Source organism: Typopeltis vanoorti, chromosome 14, assembly GCF_054136105.1.
Source record: "Typopeltis vanoorti isolate ZY-2024b chromosome 14, IOZ_Tvanoo_1.0, whole genome shotgun sequence".
In the NCBI taxonomy this organism is placed as follows: domain Eukaryota; kingdom Metazoa; phylum Arthropoda; class Arachnida; order Uropygi; family Thelyphonidae; genus Typopeltis; species Typopeltis vanoorti.
Window position 1 is genome coordinate 64,441,115 of NC_143562.1, and position 6,000 is coordinate 64,447,114.

Below are 6,000 nucleotides of genomic sequence, written 5' to 3' on the forward strand. Positions count from 1 at the left end.
GGAGTTGAGCAGTATGGAAATAAATGCTGTTTGGGAACTGACAAAGAAATAGATAACGGCATCAATGTGTGAATGTATTCTGAAGGCCAAAAGTCTGATTAAATGTAGTTGTAGACTGGATGGATGAATGAATGAGAAGCTTAAGCATGAAATATGGAAGAAGATGATAATTTGGAGGCAGTACAAGATGAATAATAGCGATAATCAGTTACATAAAGATTATAAAGAACAAGCCAGGAGATTGACTCACTTAGCAAGGAAAACAAAAGTGCAGAAATTGGCAAATCAGGCAAAGAAAAACCCTAGACTTTTTTTTTAGATATGTGGCAAGTAGAAGAAATAAGGGTTGAATGCTGCAGAAGACATTGTTGAGGTATTTAGTGATCAATTTATAAGCGTGTTTCATCCTGATCAGGGTGCAATCATGAGGAAATTAAATGTAGAGGACATAGGAGAGGATGGCATAATTATTAGTGAGCAGGAGGTATTTGAGGAAATAAATAACCTTGATGTCAATAAGGCAATAGGATTTGATGACACATCACCTTGCTTCTTAAGGGAATGTTCCAGGGAATTGGCATGCCTGTTTTATAAATCTTATAACAGTACAGGTTCCAAGGGAGTGGAAAGAAGGTAAAATTGTTCCACTGCATAAACGTGAAAGGCTGTAGTTCAATTAAAGGCCAATCTGTGTATCTGCAGTTGTGGTGAAAGTACTGGACAGATTGGTGAGAAGTAGGATACAGAAATGGGTTGATAACAGCAGTATTCTCTGTGGTTATTAGCATGGGTTTGTTAAAGGGAGATCATGTTTTACTGACTTATGTACTATAACAAGGTGATAAATACCTTGGACAGGGGAGATGCATATACAGTGATGTATTTGGATTTTGCAAAAGCTTTTGTTAGACTGCCAGATGACAAACTTTTAAATAAATTGAAACAGACTGGATTGGATAACAGACTTCTGAGTTGGATCAGCATCTGTCTGCCAGATAGGTATCAGGAAGTTGTATAAGGGGATGCAGTATCCCAAAAGAGGAAGGTCACTAGTGTGTACCACAGAGGTGAGTTTTGGGACCATTGTTGTTCAATTTATATGTTAATGATATTGGGATATGTTTAACTAGTGATATGCAGCTGTTTGCAGATGATGCAAAATTGGGGAGAGCAATGCAGAGTCAAGCAGATGTTATGGCCTTACAGGAGGATTTAAACAGATTGCATTGGGCAGGTAAGTGGAACTGTCAATTCAATGTTGCAAAGTGTAAGGTTTTTTGATTTGATAAGCAATGGTGGGATGTGAAGTACACACTTGTTGGGGGAAACTTAAAGAAAGTAGAGGAGATGAGAGATCTATGAGTGATAGTTGACAAGGACCTGAAATTCAGGGGCCACAGTGCACAAGTTGTGAAGATGTTGCATCAGATAATGGCAATGATGTGGAGGACTCTGACATGCAGAAATAGAGAGGTTATGATGCCATTGTATAAGTCCTTGATCAGGTCTGATATGAATTACTGTGCACAGATTTGATTGTGGGGTTTCCATTGTGATGATATGTTGGAAAGGATCTAAAGCAGATTCGCAAAGGTGGTCAGTGGAATGTGGAGCATGAGGACAGATTGAGAGAATGCAAGTTGCAAAGCTTTGAAAAAATAAATGCAATTGAGACACATAAGATAGCCAGGGGTTATCAGGTTGACGCGAAAGAGATTTTTCATAGAATGGAAGAGGGGAATAGAACAAGAGACCATCGTTGGAAACCGTATAAGGAGGGTATGAGCAGAGGAGTGAGGAGGAGGTTCTTTGCATATTGAGTGGTTGGTGAGTGGAATGCATTGCCTGAGTTTGTTGTGAATGTAGACACATTCAATCAGTTTAAGGTACAGTTGGATGAGCATTGTGTGCAATAGTGTGTACCTCCCACAATGAATCTCTGACTCCATGTAGGTTGAGTGAGCATAATAATTAAACATAATTAAAATCTCCATATACACAATTGTGTATGGAGATCCAGAACAAGCAGTAGAATTTAATGTGTTTCTGCTATGGAATCCACTTTACCTAGTTAATGTGACAAGAAGCCAATGGCAGTACTCTTAGTGGATTCTCTTAAGCATTTGATAACGCCCTGCATTCATTTTTGTTTCGCATCCTACAGCAAAAGACTGCTATCTTATTATTAAAGGAGCTTATGCTACAGTTACCCACCTCCTAGTTAATAAGTTACTATCAGACCCATTAAAAATTTAAAAAGGAGTCAAGCTAGGTTGCTGTCCTAGTCCATTGTTCTTTACATTAGTTCTTGAGCCTTTTTTTGCAGGAAGTTCATAATTTGTGTGCTGGGTGAGGGATAACAGTTCCCTGATACATGAAGGAAAATAATGTATTAGTACATGCTGATGATATAATAGGCACCTTGAGGAATAATGATTCCATATATATATATATATATATATATATATTTTTTTTTTTTTTTGGTATTTTGGAAACATTTCACGAAATCAGAGGATTAACTGCCAATGCCAACATGATTAAACTAAAAGTTTTTGGTAAATGGGATCTTGGAACCACTTCCAAGAGAGAGAGAAAAATACTCTCATTCTACTTGGCATTCCCTACTCTACCTATCTAATATTATCAGTTAAAGAATGCATATACAAAAATATTGAAGCCTTAGTTAACTGGAAAATTGGGCCATCATCCTTTTCTTCTAAAGCCATAATACTTAACACTAATCTTCCCTTTTCAGTTGTACACAAATAAATATTATTGAAGCTGAAGAACAATAGTTATATAGTAAACCTGTGCAATTTTTTGGTCCAAATGACCAGTAAATTAAAAAGAAATTTCAACTATCAAAGGAGCAGGATGCTTTGGGCTTCCATTGTTAAAATTTGAAACTGTATTGCTATTTAAGCAATACAGTTTCAAAATTCAGACCGATTATGCATGTGCAGACTGTCTTAGATACTACCCAGGTTTTAATCTACCACTATTTGGAATAAATTATTATAATGGTCCATGAGCTGAGATTGTTTCTGAATACTACAATGTTGTGTGCTAAGACTGCTATAAAATTGTTTCCACTGACAAGAGCAAAATTTGGTATAAGGAAATCTTTAAACTTCCATCACAAACTTCCAAAGTTAGGTGCTAACAATAATACTTTTCTGTAATAATTGACTGAAGTTTCAAGGCTACCCTAATTTTTTTTTTTTTGTGTGTGTGTGTGGGGGGGGGGGGGGTCTTACTCCGAGAACTTCTTTTTGTTGCCTTTCAGTAAATGCCATCAGATGGAAGTACTTTAACATCAGAAATCCAGTCTGTGACATCTGTTACAGATTGGAAAAGTAGAACATTCATTCTACAGCTGTCCTCTTGCCTAGCATATTTTAAACAGATTATGTAATGTGTTGGGCACTCCGCTGCCTACAACAGAACTCTGTTTTGCAATACCCTGCCCACCTGTCAGCAATGGGAAGAGAATATTGGAAGAGAATACTTTCCATATCATTTATGGAAAGTAAGAGGAAAAAATGGATTTGAAAGCCATCAATATGACTTACAAATGCTTTACAGCAGGGATCTTCAACCTTTCAGACAGTACGGCCCGCATTAAAAATTTCAATGAACCCCACAGGCCACTAAGCTATACTGTGGTATTTAGAATTATAAGATGCTTTCCAGATTCACAAAGAATGCTGTGTTACTTTACATAAAATCCTATAAAAATAAACAAACTCAGCTTTAAGAACGTAGGTAGGAATTAGGTTCATGATAAGTAAATACAATCAGTACTTGAAAAGAGATAATTTAATGAAAACATTCATTTTTTACAATGTCAATGTGCAACTTGGCAATGTTTTTCCTTGACCAGCTTGTCGATGTTGGAAGTCACTATGCGCAGAGTATTCTCGAGATGTTGGTCCGTAATCTGAGTTCTTGTCTTGGACTTCACATAAGTATGTGCTTCCTAACAAAGCATGCCAGCGAAGATTAGGGAATGCATCCTCAGAAATGTAGTCTTTGTAAAATGTAAGCAAGGGCACATTAAATAATTTTTCTCTCAAAGAAGAGTTATTTTGGGTTCAAGCAGCTCCATTTGTACTGAGCTTGGCATTTCGGCAGCATTGACACCGAATGGCATTGAAAATAAATCTAAAGAAGATTGTTGGTTATGAAAATCACTAAATCTCACTTCACAAAATGGCTAATTTTGTAATGTATTCATCAAGAGACGAACAGTTGGACTCAGCGAGAAGCAGAAAATGAGCTAAGCCTTTTTTTGCGAGTTGTGCCTCCCAAAGTTTGAGCTTGGCCACAAAAGCTTTGATGTGATCAAACAGAGTGTGCACTAGTTGATCTTTGGATTGTAGCTGCATATTTAGTTCATTCATATGCAATGAGATATTGGTTACAAAGGCAAAGTCTGTCATCCACTTCGGATCGTTAAATTCCATAATCGGATTCGCCTTGGTTTTCATGAACTACTGTATTTCGCTTTTAAGAACCTTTTAAGAACCTTGTCTCTGCTCAACCAACGCACATCTCTATAATAAACCATATCGCCATGATCTGCTTCACACTCTTGGGTCAAAAACTCTTGGAATTGAGGACAATTCGATCCTCTTGCCCTAATAATGTTGAGGAGAGTCTTTGACATTCTCAAATCCAATAGTTATCGCGCACAAATTCTCCTAGTGAATTAAACAGCAGTAATGGACAAAATATTTTCCTTCTAGTTCCGGTTCTTTCCGTAGCAGTGCAACAAACCCTTCGTTCTTTCCCACCGTAGCAGGGGCCCCATCAGTTACCACACCCTCGAGGTTGGTTAAGCTGAGGTTGAAATGCTGGTGCTTTTTCTTCGCAGCTTCAAGAATATCAGTGCCTTTCATCATTTACTTCATAGGTATGAGCGCTAGCAGTTCTTCTGTCACACTGAATTGTTGATCAATGCCACAGACAAAGATAGCCAGTTGTACTGTATCCTTCACCTCTGTGCTTTCATCTGAAGAAAGTGAATATGACGTAAGTGTGGACGACAGTTTTTTTTTTAAACTTCTTTCAATATCATTGGCAAGTTCTTCAACTACAGTGATACAGTTACTCCAGACAAACTCTGCTGTTTTTTAAGCACTTCCTTATTATTTGGGCATAGAACATCATCAGCAGCAAGAGACCTCTTTCACAAACTCGCCGTCCAAGAAGGCTTTTGATTTTTTTAGCAATTTTTTCAGCTATTACATAACTTACTTTGATGCACATTTTGCTCTATTCCCTCTGCCTTTTAAATGTACCCTGCTGGCATTTTAAATCAATTCGGAGACGGTTCACTTTGTCCACACAAAGCCGCCCTTGAAGCTGATCGAAATTGGATGCATGTTTTGTCTCATAGTGTCATTTTATATTGTATTCTTTTGATACTGACTCACAATAAATTAAACACACTGGCTTATCATCAATCGGCACAAAAAAGTACAAATTCGTCCAATTTTCATTAAAAATCCGAGAAGAATCACTTGATTTACGCTTTTTACTTGTAGACATTATAGTGATGGAAGGTGAACCCAAAAAATGATCCAAAATGGCTGTGTAATGGTTATTATCCACTGAATATGTCTCACACTAATGAACAAAGTCTGGCAATATAAAACCACAATAGACTATGGCTAACACGACGAACCTGCGTGCACTCATACAAATATCACACTATTCACGACTGACTGGATGAGATCCTCTTGTATTTATATAAAAATAACGAAGTATTGAGAACCTTCGAGATGTATCTGGACAGCGCACTTGAACGAACTACTGCTTCATCTACCTGCGATGTTAGTACTAGTACTTAAGTACCACTTGGTGCATGTTATTTTTATAGGTTTTATCTAAAGTATCAAATGCACAGCGTTCCTTGTGAATTTGGAAAGCATCTTTCAGTTCTAAATACTGCAGTATAGCTTAATGGCCTGCGTGCTTCATTGAAATTATTTTTTA